This window comes from Drosophila montana, unplaced genomic scaffold, assembly GCF_035044405.1.
Source record: "Drosophila montana isolate Dmon_TW-CO22-7 unplaced genomic scaffold, ASM3504440v1 contig_1962_1, whole genome shotgun sequence".
NCBI classification, from domain to species: Eukaryota; Metazoa; Arthropoda; class Insecta; order Diptera; family Drosophilidae; genus Drosophila; species Drosophila montana.
In genome coordinates, this window is record NW_026996879.1 from 254488 (window position 1) to 270543 (window position 16056).

General features: G+C 35.7%; 1 long non-coding RNA gene across 2 annotated transcripts in view; it reads left to right on the forward strand.

Annotated features, from left to right (window-relative positions):
- The window catches only part of LOC135426041 (uncharacterized), a 126932-nt gene that overhangs the window by 64193 nt on the left and 46683 nt on the right, over nt 1-16056 (forward strand). For both annotated transcript variants that reach the window (XR_010435829.1, XR_010435830.1), the window contains one exon: nt 9356-9497. This is a non-coding gene — a long non-coding RNA (uncharacterized LOC135426041). The remainder of the gene's footprint in view (nt 1-9355; nt 9498-16056) is intronic.

Sequence of the window (16056 nt, forward strand, 5' to 3'; positions counted from 1 at the left end):
GTCCATATATCAAAGACTGCCAGCAGCAGCAGCAGCAGAAACTGCGGCGACTTCTCTGTTTTGATTTGATTTGATTCGGTTTCGCTTCGGTTTTCGTATGTCAACTGACGTCCGCTTTTTGCTTATCAGTTTGGACTTTATGTTATTTATTTTGCTCTGTCTTGTCTCTTTGCCCCGCTGGGCGCGTATTTGTTTTGTAGTAAAATCAACAGCCACCACCCCAGTCAAACAGTCAGCCAGAACGAACAGCGCATCAATAACGATAGCAACCTCCATGGCAGTAGCTGACGGGTATTCGCTAAAATTGGCCGTGAATGCGTATTTTGGAATATTCCTGACAGTTCCAAATATACAATGATAACTTTGTCAGTGGCATTTCCGATCAGCACGACAAGTTGCACTGCCCGTCAGTACGTTCGTCCCTTGACTGATTTTATATCATTTCTTTTTTATCCGACTTGCCATGCATAGCTTTAAAACAGTTTATAGATTATTGCATTAGTGCTTTAGGGTAATTGACTGGGAATAATACACTCAAATCAAGAAGAAGCAGCCATTTATGTAGAACTAATTCAGCACAGAACAGTTCAGATCTGATCGCTAGCGATTTATAAAATAAAGAGAAAGTGTAAGTGTTTATTGTACAATTGAATCGTAAACCAATTTATAATATCACAATTCCATTTAAGCTACAACATTATAGCTATAGGGACCAGAAGGTATTGATCCCTTAAAAAAATTATATACAATGCTTTACTGGAAAATCACACTTCCCAATTTTGACTGTTTAATAGTTTTTTTTTAATGCCCTTGCAGAGGGTATTATAATTTTATCGTGAACTGTGTAACGCATAGATGGAGACATCTCCGACCCCATAAAGTATATATACTTTTGATCAGTATCAACAGCCGAGTCGATATAGCCATGTCCGTCTGTCTGTTTCTATGAAATTTTGAATACGTCCCCCTTTCTGTTGCACGCCGTACATGTGTATGTCGAAACAGGCTGGATCGGACCACTATTTTATATTGCTACCATAGAAACAATCAATCAAAAAGTAGGTTATTGTAGGAAAAACTTGTTGTTTTTCAAGATCTCTTAACCATTCTCGGCATTAACTATTTTACCTCTGCTTCTTAGATACGAGCAAAGCGTAAATAGAAAGCCCGTTTAATATTTGTTAGGAGGCGCACAAGTCGATTTTTTTGTTCAATTTCCCGACTTATAGGCCATTTATGAATATTAATTTTTTATATTTCATTGTTGTATATATGTAATATCATATTTTAGATGCCTGTACGATTAGAGTATCGATATTATTTATTTATTCATTTGAATTTTTGAATGTTGTTACAAATTACTTGCCAATAACTTTTATTTTTTGATAGACAATATTCTTTTTTGCGCCAATTAAATTGTGAGTGTGATGTGTAGTTATGTTACTGTTATATGCGTTTATTATTTTGAAAAGTATAAAATTCTGTACATTTTGTGTGCACAAGAGAGAAATTATGTAAAAATCATTTAAGTGTTACATGATATTAGAAAAATATAACTTAGGAGGCTGGTTTTTAATTAATTAAACCAAGAGCAAAACCCTAAGCACACAAGGCAGATTATTCCTTACCTATTTATTTACGCCACGTTCTGGTACAAATAAAAGCACAAACTGTTAACATAAGGTATTTACAAACCTATATGTATTTAATATATATTTCGCACCGGTTGCTAATAAACAAAAAAGGTAAAAGTGAAAAGCAGAGCATAGCAAAAATATTTGACCGGATGCCCTCGTACAGCTGTTGCTCTTGGGCATTGTCCCAATGTTGTTGTTTCCGTTGTTGTTGACGATGTACTTTGAGCCAGATGTCGTAGCATTTTTTTATATTATCCATTGAAATTGCTCCCTCCAAAAGAGACAACACAATATTTCCAATTTTCATTGAATTTTGAATATAAAATGTTGTGTAAAGAATAAAAAAATAGAGGTCGTTTTTTTCCGACTAAGTAATTTAAGCAATGGATAAATAGAAACCAGGTTAGATGTGAAACAAAGGAAGTAGGAAACTAATTTAGTGTAAATACTTTTGCATTGACAATAGATTCGTCGGTGCATCTCTGGATTAATACCAACTAGTTTTTTTTCAGTGTAAAACTTATAGCTAAACTCTGTACTCAGCATACTTAGCAATTTAAGGATCGAAATGGTGTTCGCTTTATTCTATGAGAAATGATCTTCAGTATTCTGTTTATATAAGTGTTTCAATCAGAAAAGATAAACCTATATAAATGAGAGTGTATTAAAGGATCGAAAGCCGCAAGAAAACAGTTTTCCTCTTCTTATATTTATTTGATATGCAAATAAGTTGTGGGAAAAAGTTGCAGAAATTATAAAACGAGTCAGGTGTGAGGCAAAGAAGTCTCTAGCTTTTGAGTGTCGACTCTGCAACTGTTTGCATGAAGCACCCCAGAATGCTGCTTTGCGAGTCAATGAAATAAATGTTCAAGTATTTGCCACTGCGTCTGTTGCACATTTTAAGCATATAAGTGGTAAATACTTGGCAAAGAAATTTTTTTTTTTTTTGCTGCTTTAGGGCATCTTGTAAAGTTGTAAAACACATCGCTTGGCTTGATTTTGGGCAAAAGTTGAACTTGAGTGTGATGAGTTCAGTTGCGGGGAGCGACATTTCCCTCAAGTGATTGTAAAGTTTAGTCAAGAGTTTTCATAGTTTATGGTATACTTACGAACTAAGGGGCCGTTGAAAAATTACAGTGGTTTTAAATTGATGGCAATTTCTTGAGCTTAAAGTATTTTCATTTTATTACTATGTGTTGCAAAAAGACATTGAGATATATTTTTTATTTTAAAAAATTAAAATAATATACTATTTTTGGTGAAAAACACTTAAATTAATATATGTTCATGTGAATAATTTTAGATATAATATATATCTATAACCATAAAATAAATAAAACAGACCAAGAGAGCCTTTTCCACATTTTCAAGTATACATATGCCATAAAGGCAGATTTTCAATATATCATACGTATATCAAATTATTATTATTACAACTAATATTACATAAGAGCTTAACTACCCTTGCAGACATGTTACGGTTTTGTACGGAGAATGTTAGGAGATTCGAAAAGTTTGTAATTAAAAATGTTGGTGAAGATTTCTTAGAAATCAGAAACTCATTTTCCTACAAATTCTTACTATAAAGCTATATGTGATAATAGTAGATGCTTATAAGATTTGGCTTATATATGTAAAGTATGAAAACAAAAACTTTTATATACAAGATTAAATGTATGCAAGGACCATAGAGATATGCCGAGGCGGTATGCGACAGAAATATGGACCATTGCAAAGTTTTATGACGAGAGTATAATATGCTAAAAGACTAGTTTGACAGAAGGGGGCATAGTTATGTCGATTCAGCTGTTGATGCTGATACACGTTACATGTTTGATGACAAAACTACAATACCCACTACACGGTTATGAATATAATAAATGAGTAAATACAGAATGAGAAGTCTTCAAATTATCCGAAGATTTCTGCGACTAACTCTTTGCAATGTTTTAAAGACTGTTTTTTAATAAAGCTCATAAAGTTGCCAAAGAGACTTTATTGGCTTATCATTGGCAGCTGAAAAGTTTGTCAGTCTCTATTAAAATGTCGTTTCCTGAGCAACTTATGAGCAAACCAAGCAGAAAATTGGCTGCAGCAAATTGGCAACTACTCATATATATATATTTTTATTTTTTATTTCGCACAAATTTCTCATTTGTGGCTAGTGCAGGGCGGTAACCAAAAACCAACATGGCAATAATTAAAACCCAGCAACAACAACAACAAAATAAAAATCAACACTAGTTGGAAAATAAAACAACTATTTATCTGGCCAACGCCGTCGTCGTCTGCTTTCATAATAAAACACGCAGCGCCAACCGCTACTGACAAAAATTGCAAACAATTTAAGCAACTGCGGAAAAGAGGCGAAAAATGAAAATATAAAAATAAAGCCACTAAATAAATAACAGTAGAATAAACGCAAGGGGTAAAAAATGTTAACCGCTCCAAAAAACTAAAAAAATTAATAAAAATAAATGAAACTATGAGAAATTGCAGCACTTGTAATGAAAGAAGTTTTAAGCACTGCGAGCTGCGGGCTGAGAGCTGGGTGCATGCCGAATAATGGAGCAGCGAAAAAATAATAAACTCATAAATAGTGTGACAAGCACAAGGATGAGTGCCAGAGGTTGGACGACAAGTTGCAGGACGTAGAGAAATTACGCCAACAGCTGTGCGACCCACCAGGGCGGAGAGCGGATCACGACGAGTGATGAAAGATTTACGAAAGCGCAAGCAATAAAAGCAAAATATAAAATACAAAATGCAGCAAACAAAACCAAAAGAACGAATCAACGCGTGTATCTACTCAGAGTGCTCGAGTGGTAGATACCCTGTACATAGTTTCAAACAGCACCGTTAGCAACATTGGAACATTGTTCTTAACAGAACCACAAAAACATTTAGTTGGTAACGTTACTGAAAGAGCTTTCGAAATCATTGAAATGAATATAAAACACGAAATCCTGAGCATAAAATGTTGTGCCCGTAGCTATATATAATCTCAGAGTTATGCTGGAAAGCCTAAGCTAAAAATCAAAACTAGGGGAGTTATCGACAATCTAAAATATAGGTCATCTGCGTATATAAGAACTTTCATTCAAAAACTGTAGTAATACCTCTTATTGTTTTTGGAATGACGTGTATTTTTTTTTTTTTTGAAATGGTATGTGGAATAGGGAATACCCTTTACCAAGTGCCGAGCTATATAATTGAATAGCTATACTAATAATATGTTTCTCAATCAATCTTCAACCTGCATATAATGTAAGAGAATATATACCAAATGTGACGCCTGTAGCTCTGGATGATGCTGATATATCTGAGATATCGAGCGAATTGCGTCTGAAGTCTTTTGCTTTTGTAGGGAGGTGGACATGGGGATTTGTTACATACATTTGCATAAAATTATAATACCCCTTTTAATCCGTTGTCAATGCACACAGGGTAGAGAAAGGAAAGGCAAGCCGAAAATTGTTGCTGGATAGCAACGACAGAGAGCTGAGAAATGAAAAATTAATATGGCTGCCGCTTAGGCGTGCTGCCAACTCGCTTTATGCACGGCCCACTGGAAACTCTAATCAACGCGCAACACTGCAAATTGTTGCATCAAAGTCGCTGACATTGTTTTAATTTGCAGAGCTCTCTGTGTCTGCCATTTTCTGGCATCAGATGTCAAACTTTTTGAAGCATCTACTTTTCGACGGCAATGCTGAGGAGGGGTAGGGGCAAAAGGGACTCTGTTGCTTTTTATTAAGAATGTGCAGCGGCAGTTGCCGAGCAGTTGACTCTTGGAAACTTTTCCAGTGCTGTCTTTTTTGCGGTTGAGTTCCTTGTTGCAGTTTTTGACAATTGCAAAGTTTTCCTTCGTACGTGTTGCTTTTGGCCTAAAAACTTTTTTAATGAACGCTAGGAAAAGAGGTTTGTTTTCGGCTAGTATTTATTTTGCATTCTTCTTAATTTATTTTTCAATTAAACATAAATAAGGTAAATACAAAACAAATGTTTACTATTTGCTCTTGATTTCGGGCATGTTATATAGAGAAATTGCAATTATTTCTTTTTAAATGTCGCAAACTATACCCCGTACTCATTGAAAATGGTATTCACGTATAGAAATACGCCATAAAATATATAAAATACTTTATAAACCCGACTCGCAACTATCACTAGAACATCTTTTCAAACACAAATCAAATAAGTTGCACTTGGCAATTTCATTTCCTATATGAAATAGGCAGCCGCAGAATAAAAATCGCTGCAGATATCAATATATGCAAAACTTGCAAAACCGCCGGAAATGAAATAAAACGCAGCCCGCTTCACAGTTGACTCCTGATGCTGCAGCTCTCTGTATACTGCGCTTGTTTTCTCTGCCTTCAGGCTCTGTGGACTGTGAAAAGTACAAGGAGGAAGACGTTGCATAGGTCGAAGACGGCGCCGGTAAAGTTTGTTAAACAGCCGGCGGAAAAATTATTGAGGAAACGTTTCTGTAGTTATGCCAAAAGTACAACCCGAACCGGAGGTAACAGTTGTTAGCCCACTAAGAAGGTTGTGTGGACTGGGTTCAAAGTGCTAAAATAGCAAATGACAGAGAGACTGAGACAGAGACAGAGACATCCGAAATCCTTGTGCTCAATGGGTTTTTAAGCACACTCGCTGGCACAATTTGCCGGGGGGAAATTGTTATTAGCATCCTGCGCCAAATCAGAAACAATTGTGAAACGCAACAACTGGGGACAGTTTTCGAAGCACTTGCTCCAGACGTGCTCCATAAATACAAACTATCTCGGCAGCAGAGCCAACATTTCATTACTTCGTCTCATCCAGTGCGTGTCTTCAGCAAGACATAAGAGCAATGTCTTTGGGTCATGTGGACTCCCCAGCTCGCAGCCCCCTTCGGGGACTGGACATTGGTCACTTATGGCAACGACAGCTGAGTGAATGGCTTGTCATATGAAAGGAAAAAAGAGAAAGACAGGCGTAATAGCGAAGGATTGCCGGGAACGGTCTGTCTGACACTGGGATGCCCTTTAGGTTCTGTGAGTTGCTCTCAAAGCGAGATAAATGTACATTTCCGTAGTGAAGCACACATCAATTTGAGGGCTGTCATCTTCAATTCCATTATACACGAGTGTTTACAAAAAGGTTTTGCTGTTTGGGCAACGGTTGAAAATTATGCTTTATAAGAATGTTTTAAATAAAAATATATAAAATGAAATAAATGAATCAATTTGTTTTCATTTTATTTCTGCAAGCGTTGAATATTAGCTTCACATTTGTAGCCTGTAGCCGGGTTTTCCACCAATTTTCGCAAAATCATATTCATTTCTTTAAAATATATTTTCTGAACTTCAATTTTCGCTTAAACTTTTCACACTTAAAGTAATATAAAAACGTTTATATACATTTTTCATACATTTGCATAGTCACAGGTTTTATTTAACATATGTCAGCGTATAACATAGCATAAGTGTGTGACGCGTGCTTTATATTTTCAATAATCGAGCAACAACAAGGTTTAATATATAAAATAAAAATGTCTATGTTTTACTTGTGATATAGATCCTTGCACTTAAAGAATATATTAAAAACTGGTCCCAGATGTTCTCACGACCGTTTGCTCAATTAATTTATCACGTCCCAATTTAGGCTCTTAACTTAGCCTAGTTCACAGCGTTGCGAAACTAAAGCCTTTTCAATTTGGCCAAGTTACACGCGGTTAGTGCACACGATCCCAGACTAATTAATACAAATTCCCCATGGTAACATCAATTGCACACAGGCCCTGTAATCTGGAGCGCAGCCAATGGACGAAACTGGCAAGCCAGGGCTGCAATCTAAGCACATGCTCATACATGTTATCGTGTGTATGTGCGTGTGTGTGTGTGAGTGAGAATGTGTTCCTATTACACACATTACGTATATACCACGTTATCGCCAACAGCGCAGACAGCCTCATGCTGCGTGTAAGCGAAAATGAAATAGAATCGACGGCAACTACACAAACACACACACACACAAACACAGACATTTATGATGCAGGGCTTAAATATTGTACATTTTATTAATTTTTCCCCTTTTCTGCTGCAACAAGCAAGTGGAGCCCAACACCGCATATACAAGCAGCTCAACAATTTGTTGTCAATGTTGGCAACGTCCATTGTTCGGGTCCTGGCACGCTGAAGTGAATGTAGGGTCCACACTCAAACTAGACTTTTAGTATTACAAAAACTTTGTTAATGAAAAGTAATCATATTAAACACAAGAATGCTGATGTCGCGAGTCGCTAAGAACATACCTCGTACTAATTGTGGGCGTGGCTAGAGTTCAACTACTAAGTAGGTCAGAATTCAATGAATTTCAATGGGCCAACATCATCAAAGAAACCATGTTTCTAAAAACTGACTAAAGGGTACCTTTGAGTCCTTCTTGAGTGGACCTTCTTATGCTTCTTTATAAGCGAAAGCTACAAATGCTCGAAAAAGTAGGCTACAAAAGAAAATGTGATCTTGATTTACATTCGTAAATAAGCGCATATTAAGGCTTATTATTTTAACTGCTAATTGTTGTTGTAAAATCTTATTATTATTATAACTAGTTTATATTTCCCGACCTTGCCCGGCGCAAATCCTTCAAGCTTACAAAATATAGTTTTGCACCCATTAACGACCTGAAGAATTTGTAAAATTTACGAAAAAAACAGTGTCTTTCTCGCCACAGTGTATGTCTCTTAAAGTGATTTCCAACAACTTAATAAAGCTGTAATATTTGTTTCTATTTAAAAGTTACAACTAGTAAAAAAAATGCAGTATCCATTGCTAGAACTCATTTAAGTATTCACAAACTTGTGCAAACAGAAGATGTCAAAAGAAGCTAAAATAATTATAACGCTACTTGGAAAACGATAAAACTTATAGTTTTCAAACCACAACAAGCAAACAAATTTTATTTAATTTTTGTGTTGTTTTTTGTCATGATTCCAATCAAAATATTTTTCCTGTTTAACTCTGAAAATTGAATCTTTGTTGCGATCTATGGTCCAGGCAATTGAAACGGAAATGAAAACTGGCAATTTGTGTACATTAAAACAGTACTGGAAGAGTCGCATATTATATAGAATGTCGAGTATTTAACAATTTGCGGTCGGTCTGCTCATTAATGTACAATCGACTGCATAAATAGGCATGTTAAATCGCTTTAAGCGCACAATGTTTGTGTAATGCGATAAATGTGCATAATAAATATGTTGCATATGCAATGAATGCCATTTAAATTGAGAACACAAATTAACAGCGGGCCAGAAGTGGGCAAACTGATTGATTCTCGAGGTTGGGCAACGAAACAATATTAACATCAATCGGTCAATGATAGTATATAGTATTGCGATTTCAGTTTACCCTCAGAAGTGCTACGTTAATTGAATGTGCAAATAAACAATGCATTTTTGATGATTGTTCGCTTTTAACGAGATTTATATGAGTTAGAGATTGAAAAGTTAACAGTTTTTAAAGGCCCAATATTTAAATTGTCAATAGATTTCATCTACGAATAAAAGCAGACAGCAAAATCGTTCCTGTTTTAGTTTATCAATTTGTTGTTTTTATATTGTAGCCTTCTACCATTTATTCATGTGCTTGTAACTACATTTGGTTTTTTTTTATTGTATTTCAAACCTTTAATAAAAAATGTTATATTTCAATTACATTTCATTCTAGGTTTTACTTTCGTTATAGTTATACAGAGAATAAAATTGTATGGATACGTGTTTTTGTTTAAACTTAATAACTGTGAAGAGTAAAATTAGCTGTCTCTGTTTACACCTCGGAACCTTGCCACATCTCAAAACGCATCATTAGGGTAAGTCCCCTTTCACATTTACGGAATATATTTCATTTGAATTACGCCGCAAGTTAGATGGCCAATTAAACGTACGATATTCATACGACCTATACCATATTTTCCCATTTGCCACACGAAACGCATTCATCAATTCATCTGTGAATTGCCATTCACACGTATTGCTCCACTTCATTTTAATTAAACTGTTTGCCTCATTTTAAGCGCACTCAAAGAAAAACCAATAATTTGTCTTTGCCATATTTCAATGGTAAAACACCGGCCCCAATCAACCCCCATCCACCCAGATGCCCAATCGATGCCAGAAATGAAATTGGCATCGCAAAGCTGGCATCAATGCTAGCTAGCATTACGAATGCAAATGCATTCGATGCCAAGCGAACCGAGTCCGACGTCCGGAACGGGGCGGAGCGGCCTGTAATTGCTGCCACAGAATTTTATTTTTAATTTTCAAATAAAATTTTCGCACATTGCTGAAAAGTGCCATTGTCCGCTTTCTCGCTCTCAGAAATGCAATAAAACCAAAAAGGATGCACTGCTACAGATTATTACGACATTTGTGTGGTCTCTTTTCAATAAATATCAATAATGAAAAGAAAAACCGCAAAACCACGAAGCTTTTAATATCCTGACAAATGCATATTCATCGTTCCAATTCCAATTCTGCTTTCATCCGATTTTACGATTTTAAATAAAAAGCTCTCAAAAGATCAATAGATTAGTTTTAAGCATTTAAAAGTTTTTTTTTCTGTCACATCTTAAAGTATGCTTTTAAAAGCCGTAATCGTATGGAATATGATCAGACCCGCTTTTTAGAACAGGTCCTTTCAATATCTTAGTAGCTTATTGGCTTAAAGGGATCTTCTTACACAGGCCCTGAATCGGACCAGTGCTAATTATATGTTATGTTGACAGTTGGTTAAGGTAAGCAACAATAATAGTCCGATAAAAATCATGGCCTTCATGTATTCTTCGACTTAAATGCGAATGTACATGGCTTTGTAATCGCAATTGGACATATATGGCACCTTCGCCTGCATAATCAAAAAACCTGATGAAAAATACAGATGATATGTGAAATGGATAATTTACATGTGCATGTGTAACTCAAGAGCATTCTTATAATAATATCTTCTACATTGTAGAATTGGAATTCAATTAAAATTGTATTCTTATATAAGCCGCTTTGGTCTTCTCTCAAATAACACTGTGTTTTAAGACGGAATATTTGCCAAGATACCCAGAGTTATCTCAGTATTTTCGTAAAACGAATAATGTTTAAATAGTAAATGCATTTTGATATAGCTTTAAAGGTTTGGTTGAGTAAACTCGTAGACCAGTTAAGCATAGATAAAATCATAAATACATATATTCGGATCTGAAAAATCTAAAGGTAATCAGCTTTGGTCGCTTCATCTAGGAACATTGGCTTATCAGTCAGCAGTTAATATTGGCTCGGACTACTTCTGCACAGCTTGATCTATCTATATATGTGTATGTTTCGGTGGCTTACATATACAAATATACAAACTATTAATTTCGTATATGCAAATAATTATTAAGCCACCTTTATTTCAACGTTTGGTAGATTCCATTAAGGAATAAGCATGCCCTTTGTTAGTGTATCAATTGTGCTCCTCGATCTGTACCATAATTGTGCAGGCAGCCTGGCCTGCGGCTATAATTAAAATACAAGCCATGATGCGCGTGTTGCAGAAGTTCTCAACATTCCAGCATTTTGCTGTCCAATAATAATTTTCTTTTATTTCATCATCGTACGGAATTTTCTTTTATTTCCATGCCCTGCTATGATATGTTGATGAAATTGTGGCTGTTAACATTTGTATGTGGGCATGTAATATCAGAAGAGGACGTCAAGTGGCAACCAGCGCAGCTCAGTTGTTCGCCTCGCACTTGCATCGATAATACTTGCCGTTGGGTAAAGTACATTACACATGGCGAATATTTGCATCAATTGTTGAATGATATGTGGGCTTGACTCTCCCGAACAGGATTTTCTGCATGTAGTTGTTGGATCACTTTAATTATCTGGCCAAGTTGGGCTGCCCCTGGGAAAATAAATACCGTCCAAGCTTGCAAATGGCATTTAAATCTTTCGTTAATTACTTTTATATATATTAAAGGCGTTACGTGGTTTATTTTACCCGTCAACTTTTTTATAACAATATTGAAAAATTAATTATATTTGCGATTATATATAAGGATTTAAAATTGATCTTATCCAGAGATTATTAGAGATTAGAGGAAGTTAAGAGATGGTCACGTATAAGTTGATTCGTGATATATATAAGCCCAATGCCAAACATATAAAAGTCATCCATTCGAATGTGCCCGACTAAATAGAGCCCTCTAAACAGCTGCCTTCGAGGATTTAAGTCAAAATATCGAACACATGAACAAATTAATCTTTATATGATCAGCTTTTGATCAGCTAATAAACAATTCCCTATCATTAAAAAAAGAGGTAGATAAGCTGTCAGCTTTGAGGTCTGAGTCACTTCAAAAGTGATTAAATGAAAATCATGTGACCATTAAAGAACTAAATAATAAATTACCAAGTCTCAGGGATAATTTTGATTATGAGAATCAGTAAAAGGGGCAAAGCCATACTATGGACAGGGAAGTACAAGAAAAATCTCAATATGTAAATTGAAGCCAAGCTGCTAAAATATAAAATGTGCGATGATGTTTTTAAAGCTACAGCTGTTTGTTCGTTTAATTTACACTGCAATAGTTAGCTGATAGCACGTTTAGGTTGGGCGGATTTCCAACGGCGGATTTTTAAAGATATAGAACCACCTAACGTCATTCTTCGGTTCCGTGATAGCGATTTTTCCGGGGCTTGGGACAAATATACTTTCTGAGTGAAGCTTAACGCTACATATGGTCATTTTCGATTTTTCCATTTCTGTCGATGCTGGGTTATTCCAATTGAATAGTTTGAATAAATTATACGGTGCAATCGATGATTACTTGAAATGCCGCGTGAATCAAAAATTATCGACATTTGATAGAACAATGATAATTAGCCTGAGGATAACTGAGCCAATTATCAACATGGTGGCTGTACGGACTTAAGTGTCTTGTAAATAATATTGAAGTTGTAAATCTTGTATTTACATGCTGTTATTTAACGAAAATTTTCCGTTAGTCAAATGGTACATTTTTTAAGAGTGCACGCTTACGGTTACATTTTTTGGGTACGTCGAATACAATTTTAATATAGCAGCAACTGTAACAAACACTTGGAATTTTATACCACTATTATCAAATCAAATATTTTGCAATGACAAAAATGGATCATGGAAGTAATTGAGGGTAGACAAGGCCAAAATACATTAAAGAAATTGCTTTTCCCAGCTGGGTGCAGGGTGTATCGTATCCTCTATACTGGATCTCAATAAAACATTTTGTTGTTTTCGCATATCCTTCAATTAAGTCTTACATATCAATTCTCAAAGTCTCTTTAATCCTATCACTATTGTAGACGTGCCCTGCTAATTGGGGAAAAAGGGCAACAGGTACAGGTATGTTTCACAAAGCCAAACACTTTTCACGAATAACGAATATACAAGGTCCAAGGGAGGCGCGTTGCCTTAAAGAGGAAGTTTCGTTTTTTACTGCCCAACACTTGCTTGATGCTATCACAATACCCTGTACACAACGATTTTAAAATAGGGGAAATTATTTTTATAAAAATGGAACATGCAGAAGAATTAATTTTTTTTAGGGGTGGATGCACTTATAGAAATTTCAATATTTTTGTGTCCCATCAAAATATACACTCTGATCAGCAGCATGTGTACAAATTAATTTTTAAATTTATGATTCTATTTTTTTACGTTAATATCCACTAATAAATTATAACAATGTATCACTTTTTTTTCATTTTATATATTTTCAAAAAATTTAAAGTAGTTTCTATTTTGAAACATAAATTATTAAATTGCATACTTAATTATTGTATTTTTTTTAAAATAATTTATTGGCAAATAACATAGATTAGTAAACTTAGTTATTTTCAATTTGAATGAGATTCATTTAAAATTTAGTAAGGAGTGTCTTCCGGTCGGCGAGTCTCAACTGCAGCATTACTATGTATTGTTGTTGTTGTTGGTCAGCATAAGCTCAATGGTGTTGTAAAATGTAATCATTGTGGCATGTAATTAGTTTTTGTGTGTACCATCGCCCACAAGTGTGTGCCAGTGCAATACTTGCGCGAGTGTGCAAATGTATAAATAAAATTTACTACTGCATTAACGTGTGTAACGGCCTCACACACACAATGCAAATGAAGCTTTGGACACACGCACACAGTCACAGTCACACCCATATTCGTGTGTGCATTGTACATGTGCCAACCAGTGAATTATGTGTTACATATTGTGTGTTGGGGGTATCCCAAAAGTGTTGGCCATTTTATGCTGCTATTTAAGAAGCTTAATTGCTGTAATATTTATTTATCACAGCCTGCCAGAAACGAAAAATACAAGCGTATGTGATTTTTTTATTGGAACTACCACTAAATTCATTAGATTAGAAATATATAAGAGAGCATCTTTATTAAAGTGTTATCTTCCATACACAGTGGCAATAGGAGAAATATGAATGACAGAAAATACAAAAAACAGGCTACAAATAAAGGTCGATCTGAAATCTCTGAGAACTGCGGCATTTTTGCTTATTGTTATATGTGAATTAAATCATTAACTAAATAATTAATACAACTCCTTTTATTCAATTATTTAAAAGAAATAATTCTTGGATTTGCATTTTAACTTTAGATATAACCAAATTATAAATGATATGAAATATAATAATGTGACTATAATTGGGGATAGGTGTTTATCAATTTAATTTCTGTTCTTTTGTAACTGACCTCGTGCAACCGCTAGCAGCTTGATCTTGCGAAACGAACCGTGTCAGATTAACTGGCCGTGTATTCAATCCGTTTGCTACACATCGTATTTGCAATAATAATTTGCACAGTATTGTTATTGTTGTTGTTGTTGATGTTGATGACATTGCAACAATCAGTAATCAATTTTCAATTTGAGTTGTGCGTTTGTTGCTGCATGCATTGATTGGTGGTTGTGCACGTTCCAGTGTCTAAACACACACGCACACACACCTACACACACGTACTAAGTACATATATTTCCTGCGGTAGGTTGTTGTTGATTTGTTTGTCGTCAGCGTCCCATCAATGTCCTGGCAATTGCCACGCAATTTATTTGTTCGCGCTCGCAGGCCACAAATATTGTGAAATTAACTTGTTAAAATAGTCGTGTGCCCGCCTTTGGGCCAAAACTACACTAGGGGTTGGGCGTGGTTGTTGATAAATGGCATTCGATTTGCGATATGACCTAACCTATTTATTGATGTTTGCCTGTGCTTGGGTGTTGATGCCCAAACATTGGCTAAGCATATTTATTGGTTGTTGGGTATTTTCTATATCCTGTTCCTATGTCAGTGTTGAGTCTGCCATAGTAGAAACATATGCCTCTTAACTCAAACCGAGATGATTTTAACGTGTACGCAAATACTTTAGTTAGTTTTATAACTGAACTCTTCGGAATACAATACTTAAGAAAACAAGCAAATAAATTTTTAAGTGTTTTATAATCAAACTGTGAAAATGGATTGCGATTACTTTATCAAGGACGATGTTACTTCACGGAAGTTTCAAGTATCGCCCAGATTACTGGCCAGCATAAGATTGGCAGAGGCACATTATAGAAGCCGTTGCAAAGCAGATGCCTATGAGGCGAAGGTTAATGAATTCAGGCAAGAAAATTGTACGTCGACTCGACGTCGTTCCAATGGGATGAAGGAAGATTCGTGTGCGTGTACACGTTGTTCCAGCGGGATGAAGAACGACAATCCGTTTGCGTCAACGCGGCGTCGCTGCGGAATGAAGAAAGAAGAGGAAACTCGTCGGAAAATGGCCAAGGCAGTTGACCTTTTGGCGGTGAAGGAAGCGGCTGTTGCTGGCTACTATTATCGGGTCGGTCAGTAAAAATCTTTTCGGTTAACAGCCAAAAACTAAGAGAAAAAAAGTTACTGGAAAAATATAGTTATATATTTAAATCAAACGTTTTTGTTCAACTTTGGGTTAAAAGAGGTATTCGGGATATATATTTACGCGGTAAATAACTCAAATAATTGACTTTGAGCTTTTTGTTGATAAACGAATTTCGCGTTCGCTTGGTACAGAGTATTGCGTAGTCGGTTACATCCGATAAACATTTCTTGACGTTTCTTCTAGTGCAAAACAAAGAAGCCTTTATCAATTATTAGCTACCACTTTCAATTATAAGCTACACGGAGCCACTTTGCCGGCAGTGTTCCTTTGTTGAGAAACGCATAGAAGAGTCTTTAATCTGATGCAATTGACCTGGCTTTAACGCGCTCATTGACCAGTCTGCCAACTGACATTTGCCTGCTGCACTTTGCACTCTGCCCTTGTATCGAACCCAATGGGCTCTGCAATTTCCATTTACTCGGCTGCTTTTTTCTTTTCTTTGCCCTCTTTCTG